Below are 26,415 nucleotides of genomic sequence, written 5' to 3' on the forward strand. Positions count from 1 at the left end.
CCTGCCATGTGCCAAGCACTAAAAAAGATGGCTAGAAATGAATAAACCTGAATCTGAATCCAGGTTAGATATGTACCAGCTTAACAGAGTCCTGAGTTCCTTTCTTCCTCTAGGGAATTTAACAAATTATTTATTCCCTTTATGCCTGAGGCTGTTAACTTTCAGACAAATTTTAATAACTGATACTTCATAGAGTGTTACAAGGATTTGATAAGTTTATATAAATATATGTTTATATATAAAATGTATAATAATTATATATTATTATCATATATAAATATATAAGTATATAAGAACCCTTATAGTAAGAAAATAAGACTATTCTAGGTAATATATAGACTATTCTTTAAGTATATAGAAGTATTTCATAGGCCATACATCACATAGTAAGCCCTCAAAGCTTATGGCGATTATGAAATAGATAGGGGATGCTTATTTTTGAAATATGCATGATATAGTAATTATAGTGAAAGCTACATGGTTTGCCAAAGCAAAGAAGCTGGAGTGAATTGACATCATCTGCTTAAGTCTAAACTTAAGGCAAGATATTAAAAAATCTCTAAATCCTACTTCCCTTATGGGAATAAAGCTGGATATAAATTATCTAACTAATAGAATTGTGAACATTAAAAAACATAGATAATAGGAAGTTTCCTAAAACACATTAGGGCAGACACATTTTACTTGAAACAAGAAACAAACAAACAAAACAAAACAAAAAACTAAATGTAACACCAGGAAATAACTCAGAGAGAAAAAGATTTTTAGGTCTATCTTGATCATCAAAAGATTTAGATCTAGACCACAACGGATCCTTCTGAGAAAGGTCATTCATTTACCTTGATAGTAACAGTCAAAAAATAAGTGTTAAGAACAAATGATTAAAAGATAGAGAGAGAGACAGAGAGAAACAGAAATGGAGGGAAGGAGGTAGGGGAAGGAGGAAAGAAAGAAGAGAGGGAAGGAGGGAGGGAGGGAGAGTTGGAAGGAAAGAATAGGAAAAAGAAAGGAAAGGAATCAAGTCGTTATTACTAAGATAGATCTTGAAAGTGAATTATTTCCCTGAATAACTGGTATTTTTAGGGTCTCTATTTACTTAAATATGAAATCTCAGTTGAGGGGAAAATTAAGTGAAGAAAACCTAGAAATGTTTTTTTTCATAACTCTTGTGTTAGCGTAATGAATCAGTGACTAAATGCTGTTACTTTTTCTACAAATAGAACCTTAATCTGCAATAGTTCCAAAAGTTCCAAAGAACTAGTGATAGCTTCACAAATTCTTACAAGAGCATTTGCAGACTATCAACCACTTAAACAGGCTGATGAATGGCAAGTGCTTATGAACTTTGGTTGAATTAAGGAAATTTGCATCTAACAGCAGGCCCAGTTTTGACTTTTAATGGACTTTAGATTTAGTCTTAATAATTTGTGATTAATATTTAAGGTCACATTAGCACAATGAGTCTCCCTTCTGTCCTAAGATCAGGATGCCATAAGTTTAACCCTTTCCCTCAACCTTCTCAGTTCATTCTTCTTCAATTTACCAGGACATTTTTAGAGAGAATCTACATTATTACATAGCATGAGCAATAACTCTGCATAATATGCTTATTTTTTGTGGAGCAAAATGATCAGTAGTAAATTGTTTCAATGTCAGCACTATATGAATTACAACATTTGGGAATTTACATTTTGACAAGAGAAACCTTTTGGAAAATGTTTATATTCTATTATTACAATAAAAAAGAAAACTTCAACTTAGCAAAAATTTGTTGGCAGAATTTGTTGGTTTCTTTCAAAAAAATCTGAAATTGGCTTGATTTACTACTTTTATCTAAGTATCACTGAATTCTAATGACAAAATTAATTTCCTGAATGAGTGTTATCAAACAGGATACATGACTTGTAGGAAATATATGATCCATATTATTTGAAATAAAAGGATCTATATTTATCTTTAAATACTTGAGATTAATCTTTCTCATAGATTTGCATGTACCACAGACCATTGCCAATAATGGTATGTCAAATTCAGACATTGTTGTTAGTAAACCAGAAGTTGCTTTTAGGAATTCATTTCTTTGGAAGCAGCATAAACTCATAGAAAAACAAATTAGACACATTTAAAAGAAAATTCTCTGTTCTTTATGAAAATGCAAAGGCAACACTTCAATTCTGGAAATTCATGATTAGTGACCACGAGATTGTTATGAAATAGTCTCAAATTAAAAAAAATACATATTATACAATATAGGTGTCTGCATATATTTCATTAAAGTCACATTTCCTTAGCTGTAATTACATTAGCTATGTATATATACTACTTAGGTTGCAGTAAGGAAACATCTACTTAGTTTTTTCTATTTTTTTCTAGAATTATGTATCACCAGTGTTCGCTGTCCTTTCTAATTGCTGACTGCATTTTAAAATGCTGGTCATCTGAAGCTGTAAAGTCATCTTGAAACGAGCTGTTTCAATTTCATGCTACAATTTTCACTCAGATCCTTTCTGAAAAATGGCATCTCTTGTCATTGCTGCTGCTTCAAACCCAAAACTTATATTTTACTGCTTTCTTACATATAGAAAAACTCCTTGATAAGTTATGACATTTTAATGATGCAAATGTGATCGACCTGTCATTTACTGGGCTTGACATCATAGCAAGAGGACATCTCTCTCTCTCTCTCTCCCTCTTCAATGACTTTAGCCACTATGGAGATCATAAAAATTTGTTTTAGCAAGTTTTCTGACCTGCTAGAGTTTTATTTGGAATTATAAATTTGTATTTATCCACTTTTCTGTTTCCCATACACCTTCTTAGTCAGGCCTTTAATTACTCATGTCTTTTTGCTTCATTCTAGATATATGTGGTTAAACTATATGTCCTGAAATTTAATGTTAAAATGTATAAAAATATTTAGTTAAATACAATTAATTGTATTTATACAGTTATAAACAGACTATATACAGTTTGAAAATGAATCTATGTGTCACATACTATGCAAATAAAAGTACAAATAAATATTTTCCCAGGTTCCTAACACGTTCTTAGAGAAAAATCATACAACGTCAATAAACACAACACGCGCACACACACACACACACACAAAATAAACCCCAGAATTGACAGAGTTCAAGAAAAGGTTCATGGGGAAATTACATGGAATTTACATGGAAATTACATCAGTATCTTTATGAATATATAAAATATCTAACCAAAAAATGTTGGACAGGATTTCCCTGAAGAAAGATGAGAAAAAAAAAAAACAACAAAGAGTGGGAACAACTCAAATGTCCATCAACTATTGAAGGATAAACAAAGTGTGACGTACACTCACAATGAAATACATTCAGCCATAAAAGAAATAAGGTGCTGATGCATGCTACAGCATGATGAACCTTGAAAACATTATGCTAAATAAAAAAAGCCAGTGTCAAAAAGCCACATATTGCATGGTATCATTTATATATAATAAATAGAGTGGACAAATCTATAGGGACAGACAGCATTTAGTGATTGCCAGGTGCTTAGAGATGTAGGAATGAGGAGTGACTTCCTGGTGGGTACAGGGTTTCATTCTGGGGTGATGAAAATGTTCTGTTATTAGATGATGGTGATGATTGCACAATATTGTAAATGTACTTAAAGCCATCAAATTACATTCTTTAAAATGGTTCGAATGCTGACGTATCATATTTGAATTTTATATCAGTAAAAAGACAAAGAACTTTGAAATAGTGTGATAGATTTTTATGTTACTGTACTATAGTAAATGTCATAAATAATCACATTACCTGCTATTTAAAATACTAAACACATTTATTGAATAGTTAATGACTAAAGAACAGGGGTTTGATCTAAACCTTAAAAATGATCTTGTTCCAATGAAGGTCTGTAATAAAGAAAGTAGTATTTTTAAATGTAATATTTTGATACAATCAATGTCATTAGAAAATTCGGTGGAAAAGAGTTTGGAAAATTGTAAGTGTGGAGCATTATACTAAATGAGAGATGATGAGGCCTTGCACTAGAACAGAGGTTACCAGGATGTAGAAGAGGGAAAATTTACATTTAGAGAAAGCATCCCTGAGAATCAGTTGTTTACCAAATATGTCTGGAGTCACAATGTATCCTCCTGAAGGAGGATACCTCTAATAAATGGATGATGATTTTGATATTGCAAAGTACATTAAAGAGTAACAAAAAATAATTCCTGACTCTATAGAATATTATTTTGCATATATTTATGTATCCTATATACTAGATTATATTACATATTATGTTTACATACATAATTTTATCTATATATAGACATAGATCTATGAATGTAGAGATTAAAATGCATTTATCAGAAATGATCAATTTTCAATTGCTGAGATTATAGTTCATTGTGGTTAATTAAATTTTACAAGGTCATTCAACCAAGAAAATAATTAATAACACTATTTATTCCCATGCCTATTTCAGTTATTTTATGTTTTCCTAACACATTTTCATTTGATGATTGTTCTGGCAAACATGAATAGAATAAGTAAATTTGGGAATATTTGACCCTCCCTAAGAAAACAAAAAGGGTAAGGGAGAAACTGAGAGAAAAATCGTATTAAATCAACTTTGATATACTAAAAGAATTGATGTACCCCCCAATGTAAGCAACATAAACCTTTGCACTGTTAGAATCAGAGTTACTGTCTGAAAAATAATATTGAATAACCATCTAGAATTATAAATTTGGTATCTGCCTGGGCATCAGCACATGAATGGAAAGCTGAAGAAATCTCATTCAATTTTATTAAATGCATTTTTTACCCAAGATGAAGTCTCTATGACCCTCTATACTGTAATTCACATTCCAGACAGCTGCACTTTGCCTTTTTTACAAAACAAACTATCAGATGATGGTGATAACAAAATAAGAGATGGAGAATACATCATCTTCCACAAAACAGAGTCAATTACTCCTGGCTTTGTATATGAAAAAATATGAAAATAATAACATTTTTCACCACCCCATTCCAAAATAGCTAAGGAAAAACAATTGCTTAAAAAAACCTGTTCTGTTCTGAGAAGCAGAAAGTAAAATTGTCAATAGGGACATTGTTTAACTACTTATTAAATCCACTTTCACTTGCGGGACCAGACATTAATTTTATAATAAATGCTCAGCTATTTGATACAATACAATGGGTTAGTAACTTTGGAAATAACATCTTTTAAAACATTTATATGTGTTAACTTAGAGACAATTTCAGTTGAACATATGAATTCTTCTTTATGATTTTGTGTTTTTAATTATTAAAATATGGCTTGCAACTTTGATGTTTAATTTCTACAATCTTATGTCTGGAGTATTAGACTAAAGAGATCATAGAATTTTATGGCTGGGACAACTTTAGACAATGGCTAACATGCTCATGTTCCTACACTCTCATTTAAAGTATTAGAAATCTGTGGGAAGTATTTGGCTAGCTAAGCTTTGTATTTCACCCATGCATTTTATATGACAATGAATTAATTCACTGATCATTAAAAAAATCCATCTGAAGCCCCATTGTTGACCATTTAATGCCACGTACCAAGCAATAATGTCAGTGGTTTGGTAGGTTATACATATAGATATATGTATATGTGAGTGTGTGTGTGTGTGTGTGTGTGTGTGTGTGTATATCTCAATAGTCAGTTAAAATGAGAGTGCAGCTCTATTAGTTATAAGTTATAAGCTAATGTAACTATTTAAATAGAATAGTATCTGCATATACGAGCAACCAGTAGGCAAGAGTAAAAGGGGAATGTAGCTAGTGCATGGCAAATGGTCTATTTTGTTATTTAAATGGCATTTTTGTTAAGCTATTGATGAAATAAATATCAGAAACTATAATTAAAAATTATCATAGTAGTATATGTACTTTATAATTTTTATTTAGAAATATTACAAGTAACAGTTTTATTGGAGAAAGTTTAATAATACTGAAAAAAAAGAATAGATGACTTATATGTCCAGGGTCAATTATGCAGATACATGAAACTTCAGGTATATTTTTGTGTGACAGAATGTCTGCCATAATTCTTACTAACCTTGAACTTATCTTAGTTTTTGTATGTACATCTCCCTTTTCTTTTAATCAGGCTGGAAAATGATGTATTCTTTAGCCATTAAATAAAAATTTAATTTCAAGAATATCCTTTTGGACATGAATTAACCACCTGACATACCAATAGATGTTTTTTTTTCTATTTAAGATAATTAAAGGAAACTTCTCTTCCTATACAAATAAAACCACAATTGTGTGCAGAATCCCATATTTATATGAGATCCCCTCGAATGGAAGATACAGAGAGATATGAGGCCGGTAAGACTTAAAACTGGAAAGTAGAAATTTAATCTATAAAAATTGAATTCATTCTCTTCATGTAACAGGAATTATTCATGCTGAGAAACAGCACATTCATTCCATAATGACTGTGTTTAGTATCATTTTCACTAAAGCTATTCACATTTTTAAATGCCTCTTTTGTATTAAAACAGTTAGGATAATACTACAGTTCTTAGATCGACAGCCATATACAGCATACAAAAAGCAAAGCCAGCTGAGAAGGAAATCCATAACCTTTAATTGAGAAATAGTTTGAAGTGATTGATAAAGATTGTTTTAGGAAAAATTAATTATAAACTTAATTCACTATAGCTAATAAGAAAAGTGACTTTATGTTGTAAAGACAGAGAGGAAATTTTCTAAAGAAATTTCCTTTACATATATTCCAATAGGGATCTAGTCCAGTATTATTCAAATATAACAAATATTGAGTGGATTAAAACTAACAGGTAAGAAAGGTAAATTAGTATCTCTACACAGGCTTCACAATAGTCTTTCACCATCTAATAATCAATCCATTTATCAACTAACACAGTGATCAACAGGTGTAAGTATGTCTGGGACATATTCTCTTCTATCAGGATGCTTATAATCAAATATAATTTTATCTAATATTTTTATTCCCTGATCTTTATTGAAAAATAATTTCAGGGTCTTCTACTCATCATGGTATCTTCACTATCCAGCAGATGTCAATCACATAGAACTCACTCAAAGTTTATTATTCATGAAATGAGTAAAAGCTTATTTAAAAGTATAAAGGCCCATAATTGTGACCAAATTGAAGCTTAGAAAGACAAATCATACAGGACAGCTAAGAAATCTTTGATTAATATCAGGACTGGAACATTCGGCTGCTTTGAGCTACTTGGTAGTCCAAAGAAAACAACATATAAAAATAATTCATCATAGCCCCAATTATAAAAGAAAAATCTGTAAAGTAGACCAACAAAGACAAGTGTAATACAATAAATTAGTAAAAAATTGATTGAATGCCAAAAATTATACATAATGATGTGCTTTCCACATATATTTTATGACTTGAAATTTGTGAAATGTTTCACTTTTCTATTTAATATTACTGTTGTTTATGACTTATGCTTGCCATCTAATTTATAGAAAGGACAATGATGCTCAGAACATCTAAACAATGAGACATAAGTAATACTGTAAGTTAGAGCTGGAGCCAATACTCAAGCACAGTTCTTGAAATTCCCATGTTCTTCCTATAGTACACTGACATCCATTACAAATGTGGTCATTTCATACTGTCTAAAATAATTGTTAAGCCTTCTCATATTGTACAAGGCTATTGTCACCACTGATAATTCATTACACAAAAGTATGAACAAAAGTAAATACTCTGACATAAAAGAAAATGTGAATTACTAATTTATAAAGGTTAGTGTTTTGTTTTAGAAAAATTAGAGTTATCTATAGAAATTTCTAGATCTTTTTTGTTAGTGGCATATCTTAAAATCCTAGAATACTCAAAAAAAGTGACAAAATCACACTTCCATATGAGGAGGATTCCATTTCTTTTAAAATAAAGAACACTGTGATAAAGAAAATATTTTTCATAAGGACTCTCGTTTTTAAGAAAAGCACTTTATGTCAGTGGTAAAGTAAAATATTATAGTATTTAAAATATATGTATTTAAAAGATAGAAATTTTATACGTAGCTACGTTCATTTTATTTTAAAAGAGAAGGTATTTAATTAAAGAAACACAGAGTTTGAAAGTATTATGTCATCTGAATACACGTACTTTTCCTAAACATACTATTATGAGCTTTTGATCGAGAAGCACAAACAGAAGTGTTAATCAGAGAGTTCTATCAATAGCTAGTGAAAGAGTTCAGAAGAAGTTATCAATCAGGAAATATTTTCCTAAACAACGTGTGCTAAGAACAGTGCTTGATCGTGGGTATAATAAGGAGTGATGCATGGTGCCTGACTAAAGAGGTATTCGGTGCGTACAGCAAATATTTGGGGGTTGGAAGACTGTTTGCATTATAAGGTATCTTAAGTTATTTCCTAAGCAATCTAAATGCAGATCATGTATACATGCATACCTACCTACATATATACACACAGATAACGGAAAAATTTCTAGAAAAATTTTCTCATTGCATCCAGATATAATGCTACCATTTCTAGAAAGTTTTTTTTTCTTTTAAGCCAGACATATCAGTAATTTTGTGTAATATGTGTACAATTAGATCTGAACAACTTAAGAAATATAACAGTTTAAATTTTAACTTATTGAATAGTAAAACTTATTTAACTTACTTAACTATTTATTAAAGCTTCAAGTTTCTTTGCTTATATTCTAGGGCTGAATTAGCTGATTCATATTCCATTCCCATAGTATTTAGGATATACTTCATTATTTTATTTTTCATAACTTTATAATAGGTGATGATGAGACAGGCTGGGATCTGGGATCTGGGACCTGGGACCCTGGGCTGCGATGCTTGCACTGTGAAGAAACAACAGAATACAAAGAAACTTATAAAGAACTAAAAATAACTGTGTGCATGCATAGTTGGGGTGAGTTATGAGCAATAAGATACAAAAAGATCAAAAACCCAACTGCCACTCCTAAAGTGCCAGGAGAAAAGCAGGGACTGGTAGCAGAAGCAGGATGCTGTGTATGATCCCTGCACACGGCACCACCAAGGGAGTGGGCAGGCCATCTATGCCACCTGTCTAGCCTGACCCTGGACCCGCCCCTACCCTCACCCATTTAAGGGACCAGTTCGCACCCTCTCAAGAAATGAGCAAGGGAACCTGTTACTTGTTTTCACTCCCTCCTGCTGCAACACAAGTCCCAGTAAAGCCTTGTCTGAATTTCTCATCTGGCCTTTTATCAATTTCTGTTGATTGAGGCCAAGAACCCAGGTCAGTAACAATGACATCTCTTCTGTATAACAAATTTAAAAGACAGATAATGATGGAAAGTATATAACTAAAGCAGTCAATGAAATCTTACCTTAATTAATTGCTTTATTAATTTACTCTGGTTAAATGTCTTTTTGAATCTTTTCACATCTAGAAATTAATTTTTATCCATTTCCTAGAGTTAAAGTGAATTCAGATGATGCTCTTCCTTATTTTCTGTGATTCAAGTTTATGACCCATATTATTTTTTTTCTCTTTAAAGAATCTTTCTTAACATTCTTTTAAGACAGGTCTTCTGGCAACAAATTTTCTCAATTTTTGTTTGTCTGAAAAATCGTTATTTCTTCTTTACTTTTGATGAATAATCTTGCAGAATATAGAGTTCTAAGTTGACAAGATTTTTTTTTTCTCTCAACATTAAATATTTCACTCTATTCGCTTTTACCTTACATGGTTTCTGAGGAGAAGTCAGATATAATTCTGACCTTTGTTTCTCTACATACAAGGTGTTTTTTTTTTCCTCTAAGCACTTTCAGGATTTTTTCTTTATTTTTAATTCTATAATTTGAAAATGATATGTCAGGTATAGGTTTTATTTTTGGGGGCTTTTTTGGTTTTGTTTTGTTTTTGGTATTTATTCTAATTGGTGTTTTCTGAGTTCCTAGAGCTGTGTTTTGATGCCTGACATTAATTTAGGGGAAATTCTCAGTCATTATTGTTTCAAATATCTCTTCTATTTCTTTCTCTCTTCTATTATTCCCATTATGAGCATGTTACATCTTTTGTAGCTGTCTCATAGTCCTTAGTTATTCTCTTTTGCTTTGTTTTGTTTTTCTGTCTTCGTTCTATTTACTTTTCAAATTTAGAGGTTTTGAGATAGTCTCTCATTTAGTCTCCTTGTTTCAACCATGTTCAGTCTATCAGATAAGCCCATCAAAGACAGTGTTTATTCCTGGAGTATTTCTGATCTCTTGCATTTTTGTTTCCTTAGAATTTCTGTCTCTCTACTTAGATTGTCCATCTGCTCTTCCATGATAGTTGTCTACTTTATTAGAGTGCTTAGCATATTAATCATAATTGATTTAAATTCCCAATCTGATAATTCAACATCCCTACCATTTTCGGTTCTGATATTTGCTTTGTCTTTTCAAATTGTGTTTTTTTTTTTTTTCTGCCTTTTAATCGTTCTTCTGATGGCCAGAAATAACGTAACAATGTACTGGGTAAGAAGAACTTTTGTAAACAGGCCTTTAATAATGTGATGGTGAGGTGTGGGGGGGAGGTGGGTAGCATCCTGTACTCTTATGATTAGAGCTCAGTCTTCTAGTGAACTTGTATCTCTGGACAGTGGACGTCACCAGCCTTTCTCAGTTTTTATCTTCCCCCTGATGTGGGATGTGTCTAGAGTGGACTGGAGTTGCGTTTATTCCCCTTCCCCACAGAGCCCAGTTAGGTTCTGTTAATACCCCGGCAAATTAGACTCTAGCTAACTAGTTTCATCGAGGGGCAGGCTATGATAAGAAGAGCAGAGTGCCCTGTGTACTTCGGAACGACTCTTCCCTCCTTACTGGAAGTTTTCTCATATGTTTACTGTGGGAACCTGGTCAGGCTCCTAGAGGAAGATCTCACAGTATTGAAAGGTTCCCCTATGATTGGGTCTCCTTGGAGTTTAGCATCCTCAGGCTTTTCCAGGTGGAGCCTCCAGCAATTTGCAGTTCAGGTCAATGGCCGTTCAGGGTTCTGTCGTCTCCTGGCACTGGTTCCCGCGCAGTCCCACCCAGGAGTCTTTTCCCCTGTGAGATACGGCTCCTCATCCTTGCTGTCTCCCCAGTCTTGGGGGAAGAAGGCCTCCCTGTGTGTTCCCCACTTTTATGTCTCTAAGAAGAGTTGTTGAATTTTTATTCTGTTCAGCTTATTACTTGCTGTTAAGATGGGGTGGCAAGTACTAAGTTCTTTACCTGCAGAACTAGAAACCAGAAGCCCAGCCTAATTTGTCCTGTTCTGGAGTTTTCAATAAATGGAATCAAGCAATATATATTCTTGTGTAATGCTTCTTTCATTCAGCTTAGTGTGCCTGAGACCCATCTCTTATGCTTGACATATTAGTAGCCCATTCTTAGATTTTCAAAGTATTATTCCTTGGTATAAACACAAGACAATTTGTTCATTCTTTGTACTATTGACACCACTGGTGTTTCTAGTTTGGGGTTATTATCAATAAAGCTGTAATAAACATTTTTGTGCTGTTGTTTTTATGAATACGTATTTTTATTTCTTTTTGGTAAACCTTAGCTAGGAATAAAAGTGCCAAGTTTTAGGGTAAGTATTTAATTTTAATAGACATTGTCAGGTTTCTGGCTTAGACTTCTGGTTTCAGTTTCAACATATAAGAAGTTGTCAGTTTTTTTCCAATGTAGCTGTATAATTTTATAGCCCACCAACAATATTGCTCCAAAGCATCACCAAAATTTGATGTCATCCTTTTTAATTTAGACATTGTAGTGGGTTTTACTGATATCTTACCTCATTTTGGTTTTATTTTACACTTCCTTGATGATTAATAATGTTGAGCACTTTTTAATGCGCTATTGGATGTTAATACATATTCTTTTGTTAACTGTTCAATTTTTTTTTCTATTTTATTAGGTTGTTTGTTATATTATTGGGTTCTAAATGGTCTTTATATCTCATGTGCATCATACTTTCATGTAATGTATGTTTTACAAATATTTTCTTCCAGTTTGTGCCTTGAATATTTATTTTCTTAGCATTGTTTTTCAGTGAACAGAAATTTCATTTATGGTTAAATCTAACTTATCAGGTTTTTAAAAATATTATTGTTACTGTTTTCTAAGAACTATACAATCTTCACTGACCTCCAAGTCATGAACATATTCTCATACACTCTCCTAAAAGTTGATAGTTCAATATCTGAAACACACATGGATTCTATTGTCACACTTTCTGCCTCTTTGCCCATCTAGTAATTTTTAATTGTACACTTGGCATTACCTATAAAAGACTATGGATATGTCAGAGAGGATTCCCCATTTCCTCTGTCAGAATATATAACGAGGTTTCTATCATCTCAGTCCATTCAAGGATTGAGCTGAGTTGGGACTTAATGGCAGTTTCACTTCACCTCCTGTTTATGTCTAGGTTGGTTGTATCCTTTCTGCATTTTTGACTGAGAGGTTGGGAGGTTGCCAACTCCTCAGCTCTGAAATATCGTTCTTCAGAGGGTGGGAGCTTAGCTGTTCATCCTCTTGATCCACATAAGTGTATGTCGTGGTTAGTGTCCTTAGGCCAGCTGTGCTTTTACCTGTAGCAGCCTCTCTCTAACAGGACTTTGTCTGCAAGCACCCCGAGGCAGTAGAAAAACATATGCTTTTAGCTTTTGTCCCTTTTCTGCCACCACCTTATAGCACATCAGAAATCTCAGGAGTAGAAGTCGTGCTACATTTGAGGCTCTTCTAATTTTCAATCTTCCCAGAGTCCTAGGTCACAGATCAGCTAATTCTCTTCCAACTTCGCTGTCCCCCAGCAGTCTCCTTGGGTGGGCTCAGCATGATCCTCTGTCTACCGTCACCTTTGGGCAGACGATGGCTGGCTGTCTTCAGCACTTCCCTCAGTGGAAGGGCCTTTTCCTCACTGGAATTTTAGTTTATTTGGTCTTTACTGGTTCTAATGTTTTTCAGAGCTTTCAAAATATAATGTTTGCAAGTTTTCTGTGTTTTCTATCTATCTGTTGCAGGAGGAACATACAGCTGCTGTAATCTATCAGAGTTTACACAGTTATAGAAGTCAGGGTCATTATTTGAAATTTTTTTATCCTTAATAGTTTTTTGCTGTATACTTGGTCATTTTTTATTGAGAGTTAAGCATTTTATATTAAAAATTGTAACAGCCCTGAATGATGTTATCTTCCAGTAGAGATTTACTTTTGCTTCTGACAAATTGTTAGAACAAGTATAAATTCACCCTGATTCAGTGTGGGTTTGACCTGATTGGGACCAGAGTTCTATCTTTTGGGAGCAGGTCTATTTCTAGTTTATACTTACTCCAAAGGAGTAGCTCGTTAGGGGATCTTAGCAAGAGCTTGGCTGTTGCAGGGTCTCTTCTCCCTTAGCTGCCCCTGGATTCTGATTTTTTATTACTGTCAAAATTTCTGCTTAGCTTCTCAGTCTTTAGCCACTGTATTTTCTGCAGAACTTCTCTTAGCTACTTCTAACAAGCCAGCAAATTCCTCAAGGGGGAAAGCCACGATGAATGTTTGGCTGACTTCTCTGAGCTTGCCTTTCTCTGGGACTTTTGCCCCCAGATCTCAGTTACTTTAATAGGGCTTGGATGCCTTCATTCATATTTTTAAAAATTATTTTATCCATCTTATTGTTCTTAGTTGAAGGATTCGTCTAGTCTGTCTCAGCCAAAGGCAGAAGCATACCCTCTGAACTTGTGTAACCTAAGCACCCTTTCCAGGTCAGTACCTGCCCCCTAAACAGTGTTTTAGTAAATATGGCTGGGCCTTTCGTATCTCCATCATCGTGGCCTTTCTCTAAATCCAATATGCTTCTATCACGTTGTAAAACTTAAGTGGTCATATAGTTGATCTTACTAGTAACCAGGTCTCATTCTTTATACTTCCTCAGTTCCTCTTCGTCAGTCCACAGCATGGCCACACCATAAGTCTTGCCATTATATGGAATTTTCATAGTTCTGAAGTCCTAAAATCCAATAATCATCTGTCTGCCTTTTATCTTCAGCTTGTTCACTTCCTCCATCTTGCTACATCTGTTACGAATTTCCAAAGGTTTCTTGATTCTCCAGTTTCCTCTAAGCTTGACAGCATTTTCTGAATTCAGTTTCTACAATGCTACACTTGGACAACATGGTTATTAATTCAAAGAAAACTGTTTCTCATAATAATTCTGAATACTCTAACATGGATAAATTCCCAAAAAACCTCTCTGCCCAAGGCTGTAAATCATTATCTAAGAAAATCTCACCATCATGGTAATTATTGCTACTACAAATCGGATATCTTTAACATTACGTTGCTTAACAAAGTTTATGTTTACTGTTTTAACTAAGGTTATCTGGATGTCACTGGTCAGTTCAAATACCAGGAGCCTAATGATTATGTGGTGTGCGGGGATGACAGGCAACGTGGAGACTACTATGAGATATAAAATGTAGATAAAATTGAGCATCACAGAAAACACAAACAGGTACTGAGAAAGAATCAAACAAATTTTAGACTGCATGTAGGGGAAAATCAATAAAATTGACAAGAAAGAATAGAGTAGAACTTGTAGATATTATGAAATATTAGAAAATGACCCTGGAATCTTAAAAGAAAGTCAAAGAATTGTATAGCTGGAGTAACTACATAGCACTTATGGCATACTAAGGTGATGTTAATTTTTTTTAAGAAGACTATAATTTGTTATTATTGAGGGAAAAAATCATTTTTTTCCCTGAATCCAATAAAATTCCTTAATTTTATGCAGCACTTAACACATATTTATTGTATTAAACTGAGAAAGAACTCAAGCTATATTTAAATGATACAGTCTACAGCTTCATTTTCAAGCTAAGGCTCACAAAGTTCACACTTTATAATTTGTGCTGTATCATTATAAACACCTATGTATGGAAACTGACCAGGACAACTGAGTAAAATGTAGTAGCTGTATATTATAAAGCTAATCTGTAAATTATGTTTTCACATTGAAAAAAATAGGTGCGTTACATTCTTTCCTGAGGAAAAGGGGAAAAAATAGCAACACACACACACAGAGCTTGTAGACAAATACATCTATTTACTTCTTCCAGCAAAAGAATCCTATACTTGATATAATATACGAAACAAGGGAAAATTAGGAAGTAAAGAAAAAATCCAAAAAGTAGCAAATCTATGATTATCTTTAGTAACTACCCGACCTGGGAAATAAGAATTAGGTAGGGGCACTTTGAATGAGACAATGGATGTGTACAGGGTCAATAATTTGTTAGACGCGGTTTTTCAGAATAAGCTAGAGCAAACACAAAGGAGTTGTAGGTTAACATTTTGACAAAAACTGAACTTTCTATTTTACTCAGTTTAGACTAAAGAAATGAAACCGAAAAATAAGGATAACAGAGAAAGGATAAAATAGATGGTCTGACTAAAAATTGCTTGATTTATCTCATTTTGACATAAACATCATATTTTTATTTGACATTTGTCCCTAACAAAAATTATATTTTAGGGCTATTCTACAAAATGTAGATGCTAACACTGGCCTTATACCGGCAGGGGTACCCATAAATATTTAACAACTTGCTTTGCAAGGTGGGGGAGCAGTGATTTATACTATTTGCTGGGTACAGTGATGTAAATATTTCCACCAGGGCTGATTTCATGCTACAAATGTGCTATCAACCAGCTCACAAAAGACCTGAAAATTTAACAGTTGTCTCTCCCTAGGTAGTAAAAGCTGGCTTCAGCGCACCACTGGTACACACATCATGTGGGGATGTGTAACAGTTTATACTTCTATTGTTTGAACCCCACCCCCAATTTATTCCTTATGGAAATCGTCTTAAACCTCCATTTACTTGAATAAGCATTTTATAACCCAATGATTGATGATTTGATAATGTTGATTATCCTGAGGATTAGCAATAAATTAAAAAGAAAAAGTCTTTCAAGGAAAAAAAACGAGGACTTCCTGTTCCAAGAATATCATCAAAAGTCAGCTCAGGTTAAGATGTGGGATTTGAATCCTTTCCTTAAAATTAATAATTCAGTTAAATCGTCAAGGGTAACAGTTCTGCAGGCTTGATCTTTCAAACCAAAAAAAAAAAAAAAAAAGAGAGAGGGAGAGAGAAAACTTTTTCCTTAAATTTCACATTCCATGTCTAAGAATAGAGAATAAAAGTTAAATAGAGGAGGATGAGACACTTACTAAAAGAAAAAAAAAAAACTGCTTACGTTGTACAACCAGAGTTTCTGCCTCATGATTTAACCAAAATAGAGGCAAAACGAAACATGAAAAGTTCAGGAGCACGTATCTACTCAGGTTTCTCTGTTGCTAACAGAGACCTCCAGGAACATGCCATGGGTAGCTTCTGAAATGTTTTCTGATGTTAGCTTTGAAGGTTCCACTTTATAATTTAAATGCACAAAGCCTCTAGGAGGCAAGTCTCCAAGGACTAGTTTGAGGGGGCCTGTCAAGTGATCACACGAGTTCAGTTTTCCACTTGGATTTTGTATCTTGGCACAGGGCTCCTTCCTCTGGCCCTTTATAAACTGGAATTCACAATACACAATATACCATTTTTGTAAAAAGTGGCACATTGGTGCAAAACATGAAACAGGCCTTCTGTTCTTTAGTAACAAAACCCTAGTCCTCCAAAAGATCAGAGTTTCCAGAGCAACTCAGAAGACTGACCGAGAAGCTAAAGTCAGCTCTGTGACCTTGGGCAAATGATACTGCTTCATGTCTGTCCCTCGTGATTAACGATGAATTTGCGGTGTGCACGCGGCCTCCTAAAGGAATTCCTACTGTGTTTTTGTTGAATTGTTGCAATTCATTAAGGTGATGTCACTGAAGAGGCAATTTTATTTTAAAATTATTTGCAAATCAATTAGAAGGAAAAGTATGCATTGTAGAAATGGAGACTTAATATTAATGTGTAAACATTGTGAATCTTCTTTTACAAATCTGACTGAGCAATAAATATCAACTTCTATATTTTTTAACACAATTTACTATGGCCTTGAATTTCTACTATTTTTTCCTTTTTCAGAAAGGCTTCTGGGAGTTGAGTCAGTCTTGATGTTTATTGAAAATTGGAACAGATTTGCAGATCTCTAAGATGGATATAGCACTATACTTCTCACTGATAAAATCTGTGGAGTCTGATGACAGTACTGTTCTTTGTCTCTCATAATATACAGAAAATTTTATCAGGTCTGAGTACTTCAATGACTACAGTCTACCCACTTTATGCTACCATAGAACTATCCTGTATAAAGTCTTGCCATTTTATTGGGCCAAGACATCTAAGTTCTTCCCTGTCTCTAACTCTCAACTTGCTAGTCTTGATTGAGTGAGTCTCACTCTCTCACTTTTTTTCATCTTCCAACTTTTCTGTCTTTTAGAAATACTTCTTTGCACTCTGCGCCTTAGTACAATTTCTGTTGTGAGCTGAGCCTTTGAGAAGTGTATGGCAGGAAAAAAATAGCTTGCAAGCAGCCACTACTTTTGATCTCCAACGAAATGCAATGATCTTAATGTTTGCATTTCCCCCAATTCGTATGTTGCAATCCTAACCTCAAAGGTGATGGTATTAGTAGGTGGAGACTTTGAGAGGTATTAAGAGTTTGGAGCTTTGGAAAGTGATTAATTAGGTCATGAGAGTAGGGCTCTCAAGAATGGAATTTGTGCTCTTATGAAAGAGACCCCAGAGAACTCCCTACTCCCTTCCACCGTGTGAGGATAAAACCTTACGTCTGACCCAGAAGAGGACCCAGGCCTACCATGTTGGTACACTGATCTGGGACTTCCAGTCTCCAGAGCTGTGAGCATTAACATTTCTGCTGTTCATAAATCACCTACTTTGTGTTATTTTGCTATAGCAGCCCAAATGGACTGAGACACTGAATTTCTCCTAAGGCAAATGAGTACAAAAAACCTAGAAATGTTTGCGGATGGTGCACTTGAACACAAAGGTATATAGGTAAGTGGATGGGCGTACAGATACTAAAACAGCATTAACATCTCATTAAGTTATCATCTATAATCAACTTTTAATTTATTACCTACTGTAGCTTTACCTGAGCTATGGGAAGGCAGATAATAAACACGTAATTACAGTGGGGGTAATGAGTGTTGTGAAAAGGGTACATGTTTCTAATCCCTTCAAAGTCTGGCTTAGTAGGAGAGGAGACAGCTGGATTCTCATATCTACTTTCATATTCAATCTGTTGCAACATTTCACATCATGTAGACCTTTAAAATCACACTGTGCACTTATAAAAGAATGAGAATAAAAAAAGACAAATAGAAACAATTGTGCTGTAGAAAATTTTTTACCTCACTGACCTTTAGAAACCAGTTCAGGAAATCCCAGGGACCCAGGGCCATACTTAGAAATTCACCACCTTGAAAAAAAAAAAAAGAAAAAACCTGATGAGTAGCAGTAAATAAAAAGAGATAGTTACCTCTGAGTTGGTTGCACTACAGGTTGCAAGAAATTAGAGACTCACAGCTAGAATTTCTTTCTACTCATTATGGAAAGAAGCAACCTTCTAAAAAAACACACCAAATTTTTCACTTACTTCCATCTGCACAGTTTTTACTCCCTTGAAATAAATCCTTGTCTATTACAAGTAGAAGGATTTAAATGCTTCCACACTTATTAAATAGCATTCTATCACTGACACCATTCATTTCTTTGAGCTTGACTGGATTTCCAATCTTGACAGCAAGTCATCATAGAGCATTCACAATCAGTATTGTTACCTAAACTGTGACAGAAAAATTTAATGATAGCTTAGTAGGAACACTTAAGAAAAGTATAGGGATTTGATGGGAAGACTAAATGACTTCCACTGAGATTTCAATAGATGGTTTTACTAAAAATAATTATTCACAGTGAATTTGTAAAAGATGTTACAGTACTTATCTTCAACAGTGTGGAATGAATGCAAAAGGTGTCAGTCTGGTATATCCAGTTTTGAATTTAAAGCAGAAGCTGCAAAAATTCTGAGAAAACAGCAAGCCATTTAAAAAATTTCTACTGGCCACCAAGACCATTCTAATTCCCATAGATGGAAAAAGGCATCATTTGTTGTAAATGTATTTATTTCAATAATTATACTGAATACAGTAAAATGAACTAAATTCATGGTGAAATCCACTGAAGTGTGTAAAAGTGTTCCAACCTCTGTCACTCTGAACTCTCAAATAGAAATTCAGAATTGGGAAATATTCAGAAGCAACCGATAAATAATCCCTCATTTCCCAGCGCTCCTGAAAATGATAGTCTCAAAGCAGTTCTTTGAGTGCCTGTCATTCATGGCTTCATTCAACATACACTGACTCCCGTTTTATGTCAGTTATTGTTTTAAGTGAGTAATGAAAGATCTGTACTGCATCCGTAGTACTAAGTAAAGACATGCAATAGTAATTAATACATATTTTAATGGCTAGGAAATAAATAAAACATGACACAGCTCATCCAGTAGTTCATGGTCTGGAAAAAGACACTAAGATAAATATACAGTTATATTAATGGTATATATAGAGTGCTTGGAAGCAAAGAGAATAAAGTAGACCATTCTGTGTTTCAGGAAAGTGGTACAAAAAGTTTCAGAGAGGAGCAATATATGGATCAAAAAAAGAGCCTTGAATGAGACAGGATGGAAATGATTTTTCCAATTGAACAAGGGGACATAGACTCAAAATGAGCAAAATCAGATTCACAAGATTTTGAATTCACAATATTTATATATATTTATAGCACATGGATTTTTGTGAGCAACTACAAATATGTACTAAAATTACTTTGAAATTTGGAATTCGCATAAATGCATACTGAAAAACTTGTCTAACTCCACCTTAAGGAAAGTAAATCCAGACTCTGTAAGGTTGAACACCATAAGGAAACATTTCAAATACTGAATTATACCTTCACCAAATCCTTCTTACTGGGTCTCCATTTCATAAAGCATTATTATTATTCACATAGGAGCTCTCTGTTTTGATAGACATTAAGATTTGGGAGGCAGAAACCTTGCTTCTTTATCTTTTAACACCTGGGCCCAGAATTTACAGGAATCTAGAAAGTGCTCAGCTGGTATTGGCTGAATTAAATCTATGAATTTATGCTCATGTTTTGCTTTTAGGATCATCTTTTGAAAACATTCATAGAAAGAGACAACAGCTTGTAACCTCTAGTCCTTGGTATCCAAAATTTTCACAGTGGTGCATCAACAATTATTAAACAGGTACAATATGTGCAGTTTTTCTTCCACTTTAGGTTTCTATTTCTTTTAAATTTTATTTTCTTAAATTGAAATGTAATTGATTTACAATGTTGTATTAGTTTCAAGTGATTCAGTTATACATATGTACATATATATTCTTTTTCAGATTGTTTTCCATCATAGGGTATTACAAGATATTGAATATAGTTTCCTGTGCTATTACAGTAGGTCTTCGCTGGTTATCTATTTTGTACGTAGTAGTGTGTATGTTTCCCAAAATCTTAATTTATCCCTCCCACTCTCCCTCTTTGATAAACGTAAGTTTGTTTTCTATGCCTGTGAGTCTGTTTCTGTTTTATAAATAAGTTCATCTGTGTCATATTTTAGATTCCTCATATAAATGATATCATATGATATTTGCCTTTTTCTGTCCAACTTACTTTACTTATTATGATAATCTCTAGGTCCATTCATGTTGCAGCAAATGGTATTCTTTCTTTCTTCTTTATAACTAATATTCCATTGTATGTGTATATATATATATATATATACCTACACACATACCACATCTTCTTCATCCATTCATCTGTCGATGAACATTTAGGTTGCTTCCAAGTCTTGGCTACTGTAAATAGTGCTGCTGTGAACAGTGCGGTGAATGTATCTTTTCAAATTGTAGTTTTTCATCAGATATATGCCCATGAGTGGGATTGCTAGATCATATGGTAATTTCATCCTTAGTTTTTTAAGGACTCTTCAGACCGTTCTTCATAGTGGCTGCACCAATTTACATTCTCATCAACAGTGTAGGTGGGTTCCCTTTTTTTCTACACCCTCTCCAGCATTTATTACTTGTAGACTTTTTGATGATGGTCATTCTGAACAGTATAAGGTGCTACCTCATTGTAGTTTTGATTTGCATTTCTCTAATAATTAGTAATGTTGAGCATCTTTTCATGTGCTTATAGGCCATCTGTATGTCTTCTTTGGAGAAATGTCTATTTATATCTTCTGCCCATTTTTTGATTGGGCTTTTTTTTATATTGAGTTGTATGAAATGTTCATATATTTTGGAAATTAATTCCTTGTTGGTCACATCATTTGCAAATATTTTCCCTCTTTCCATAGGTTGTCTTTTCATTTCATTTACGGTTTCCTTTGCTATTTAAAAGCTTGTAAGCTTGATTAGGTCCCATTTGTTTATTTTTGTTTTTATTTCCATTACTCCAGGAGATGGACCCAAAAGAATATTTCTGTGATTTATGTCAAAGAGTGTTCTGCCTGTGTTTTCCCTTAGGGGTTTTATAATATCTGGTCTTACATTTAATTTTTAAATCTATTTTGAGTTTATTTTTGTATATGGTGTTAGAGAATCTTCTAATTTCATTCTTTTACATGTAGCTGTCCAGTTTTCCCAGCACCACCAATGGAAGAGACTATCTTTGATCTATTGTGCGTTCTTGCTGCCTTCATCATAGATTAATTGACCACAAGTGCATGGCTTTATTTCTGGGCTTTCTATCCTGTTCCAGTGATCCATAGGTCTGTTTTTGTGCCAGTGCCATGCTGTTTGTAGATTTGTAGTATGATTTGAAGTCAGGAAGCCTGATTCTGCCATTCCTTAAGGTCTGTTCTTCTTTCTCAAGATTGCTTTGGCTATTTAGGGTCTTTTGTGTTTCCATACAATTTTTAAAAATATTTTGCTCTAGTTCTGCAAAAAATGCCACTGGTAATTTGATAAAGATTGCATTGAATCTATGGATCCTCTTGGATAGTATGATAATTTTAACAATATTATTTCATCCAATCAAAGAACATGGTATATCTTTCCATCGATTTGTGTCATCTTCATCTTCTGATATTTTGTTAGTGTATAGAAATGCAACAGATTTCTGTGTATTAATTTTATACCCTGCAACAGTACTAAATTCATTGATAAGCTCTAGTAGTTTTCTGGTAGCATCTTTAAGGTTTTCTACTTATAGTTTAATGTCATATGTAAATGGTGATAATTGTACTGTTTCTTTCCAATTTGGATTCCTTTTATTTTCTTTTCTTCTCTTTCTTCTGGAGCCTATAGGCGATTGGATGGGGCTGGCGCCTGAAGCTAATGACCCAAACAAGATCTCAGCCCCCAGGAGAGTTCATGCAGATGAATACTTCCTGATATGTCAGCCACCAGTTTTTGTGTCCCCACAGTGAGCCACATCTACCCTTGCCTCCCCAGGTGACCCTCCAAGACCAGCAGGTAAGTTTGGCCCAGGCTTCTATGAAGTTACTGCTTTTGACCTTGGTCCTGGTGTGCATGAGATTTTGTGTGTGCCCTTTAAGAATGAAGCCTCTGTTTCCCCCAGTCCTGCAGAGCTCCTGCAATTAAGTCCCACTGGCCTACAGAGACAAATGCTCTGGGGGCTTCTTTCCCTAAACTGACCCCTGGGCTGGGGAGCCTGAAGTGGGGCTCAGACCTCTCACTCCTGTGGGAGAAGCTCTGCAATATGATTATTCTTTGATTTGTTGGTCACCCACCTGGAGAATATGGGATTTGGTCATATTGTGAGTGTGCCCCACATCATCTTGTTGTGGTTCCTTCTTTATGTCTTCAGTTGGAGAAGATCTTTTTTGGTAGGTTCCAGTCCTTTTTATCAATGGTTGTTCAACAGTTAGTTGTGATTCTGGTGTGCTTGTAAGAGGAGGTAAGTTCAAATTCCTTCTACTCCACTATCTTTCAGAAAAAAGTCTAATATGTACAAATTGATTTACTATTTCTGTTTGTGAACTTCATTTTTTCCCCACTAGAGTTGTTGAGTCCCCCATTACAGAGAAAGACCAATGTGGCTCATATGAAAAACAGATTTTTGTTTTCTTTTAAAAGAGTTGTAAACTAGTGGGCAAAGTCAGTGTGATAAATGATTCAGTAATGCCTTTCAAAGATCAGAAGACTATAGTATTTGTATTGTAATAGTGATGAATCACACTGAATTCTTATTTCATAAGGAAAGAGTTACATACATTTTAATGTGCTTATGTGTTATGAGGAAAGCATATTATATCTTATTACATACATAGAAACATGATTTGACCGGCACTATAATCCAATGTTCAGTAGCATGGCACTCTAAGCGGTGTTTTTAACTTTGTTACTGTTTTTATTTGCATTTATTAAAAAAAATCCAACATTTTACAATGTGGTTCACCTCGTTTCCATTTTGATAAATCTCTTTGCCAATAACAAGGAATTATGTACAGCTTGTTTTTGCATTTATGAATAAAATTTCATTTAGACACATGTAAAAGATTAAGGCTTAAAGATCATTAAACCTGAATATGAGCATTTAGACAGAGCACCTCAAAAAATAGTTTTTGAATGGCCCAAATCATATCATATATTAAAGCTTTGCTGTGCATTTTGCATCTTTGGTAGCAAAGATAAAATGTGCCTTGAAAAGTTGGCAATTTATATTATGGTAAAATTCATGCTATGCAAAACACTATAAAAATAATGTGCTGCCTGGCCTTTTTGGCAACATATGTATACAAGTGGGTGCTGTCATTGTATTACATGTCAGCACATTTGGTAAATTGACTTTTTGCATGATGTTTAATTTCAGAATGCAAATGACACCTGCCTTGTACAGTTTTCAGTAGGAGCACAAATTTGCTTTATTGGCAAACACATTTGGTTAAGAAGATGTTTGCAGTGCAAAGTTTCTCTCACTTACATCCTAATAGAATGTTATGCTTTAAATCCATATTGACTTTGCTAATGTTGAAAAAGTGCTGTATTAAGTAACTTACGAGCTTGTTTGCATAAGTTAAATCATTAGTTTCTTTTCCAAGAAGCAGATCTATAATTACAAATGACTCATGTATTTTTCCATTTCTTAAGACATCCAGGAAAAGTAGCAAAGATCTATACCAAAAAGAGAAAGCAGTGTATCAGTTCGTGTTTCCACAAATATTGCTAGAGAAATTACGGCATAGATGAAGTCATACTGGTCTAACCATCTGACAAGCCTTTGCTAAAAATCTGTTGGTGTTGCTTGCTAGTTTTAGCAAACAACATAATCTATCTGAACTTTTATTATTCAGTCAGTACAATGGAATTAAGAGCAATTATTTTGTAGGGTTATTCTGAGGATTACGTATGTAAAATTCCTCACATGTTTTGAATGCTAACATAAAAAAACCTTACAATAGACTAACTTTACCTCTAACATTCCAGTGCAATTTTCATTAGCAGTGACACATTTTGAAATTGTTTTTAAAGTAAATATTAGTAAACAAACAAGTAAACTAGGCATATTTTAAATCATGTAATTTCTCTTACTCTGGCATTATCATCTCTGCATGATAAAATGACCATGTTTTATTACAATTTGTTTCCATGCCAGCCTCTGTGTTGATTATGTGTCAGGACTAGGGTAAGGCCCAATTTTGTGATGGTTGGGTCATTAGAACACAGCACAATTGTTGGCCCAAAATAGGTATTCCATTTAACTGCCTGTAAAGACAATTCTCTACTTTGAGCATTAACGTCTAGTAAAATATTTAAAAAGTAAGAAAGGAAAGCAAAACAAATACATTTTGAAAAGACATCAGCTGACCTGCTGCACTGACAAATAGCGTTTTCTCAGACCTTTCAATTCGAGTGCTATACTTACAAAATGAAAAGTATTCTTCAAAACGAGCTCAGAAGCACTAGTGCACAAAAGGGATTTATTGCTTCAATTGGAATTTTTACAAGGTCAATAGAGAAGAAGAAGAAAATCCATTTTTTTACTATTATGTACAAACTTTATCTGTTAAGGATACAGTTTAAGTAGAAAACTCTATTGTCAAAAAGGGCTAATAGATTTGTACGTTAGAAATGTAAGTGACAAAGAGTGTGACCATAATTTAGGATGGGATTCTGCAGCCTAGAGAACGTTTACCATGGACAAATCTCCTGCAGTGTGGTGGATATACTCAATATTCTGCAGAATCACAGTGCTGCCACTGGAAGAAATCAAGAAAAAGCACAGAATTCCAGGTGCTCTAGGTAGGACCACTCCTTATTTGACATCCAAGCCTCCACCACTGAAGCTTTGGTGTGGTCCTGGGTGAGGAAGCAGTCCCAGGTATTTGGGTGCTTTTTATAAGATCTCTCTTTTCTTAGATTCCATGTCATCAATGGAAGACTGCAGAAAGAGTCGCAGATTTCTGCATGCTTCTAGCAAGGTCCACACCAACCACTTCTCAGAATAATCTCAACTAAACAACTTTAAAACCATCTATAAGCATAACATTAAATTCTTTGATCACCTTTGATGTAAATTCCATCAGGATACCCAAGATTACCATCTTGTTCAATACATTCCCTATTGCCTTTCTTCAAATGTGCTGACCCCATCTACTGGCACTTTTCAACTTCTGTCATCCTTTCAATGTACTTTCTGGAAATATTGATTAATCAGCAGTAAAAGTTTGAAACTTTCAACTCAAAGTCTTCTTCAACATCTTCTTGATGGCTGTGCACCCTGACCACCATACTGTGAAGCCTAAGGTGACATTCGGTGCCTTTCTTGTTCCTCACTGTTACTTCCAGACCCTTCTCCCTCATTCCTCCTTAAAAATGTCAAATGTTTTATCAAATTAAACCACCCTATTCCACTTTGCAATCCTCTAAGGACCCTTTAACCACAACTGCTTCCTAGAAGATTCTAAATTCTGGCTAACCGCTATTCTCTGCTATCCCTCCTAACATAATTTTCAGCAATTTCAGTATCCATATAGATGATATTTCCAATACTTTCACATTTCAGTTACCATCATCTCTCTGCCTTCAATGATTGTCTGCCTCCCTTCCTTAGCAATTGGTTGCTATTTTCATACCACAGAACGTCAGTCTCACACTTACTCTAACCTCAATTTCAAGTCCCCAAGCTTCTGACCACAACTTCTTAATAGCTCACTCTCTCGAGTACTTTAACTTCAACATTTCTTTGGCACCCGCCATCCTTATTAATTGCTTTTCAACCCTCTCATCTTTTTACTTCCCTCCTTTCTAGCTTGAAGCACGGTTAATTATTATAATTACTTCCTTTCAGACAACTTCAGTTCTCTTGGCTCTTTTTTTACTTCTTATTCACCTGTCAAAACTGTAACCACCCCTCCCCCCCA

General features: G+C 34.2%; 1 long non-coding RNA gene across 1 annotated transcript; it reads right to left on the minus strand.

Annotated features, from left to right (window-relative positions):
* Positions 1–8,781: 8,781 nt before the first annotated feature.
* Positions 8,782–24,156, minus strand: LOC140700599 (uncharacterized). The gene is made up of 3 exons (XR_012079022.1): positions 24,052–24,156; positions 18,371–18,429; positions 8,782–8,856 (listed from the first exon to the last, which is right to left on the minus strand). It is a non-coding gene; the product is annotated as an uncharacterized lncRNA (long non-coding RNA).
* Positions 24,157–26,415: the final 2,259 nt, after the last annotated feature.

This window comes from Vicugna pacos, chromosome 13 (genome assembly GCF_048564905.1).
Source record: "Vicugna pacos chromosome 13, VicPac4, whole genome shotgun sequence".
Classification (NCBI taxonomy): Eukaryota; Metazoa; Chordata; class Mammalia; order Artiodactyla; family Camelidae; genus Vicugna; species Vicugna pacos.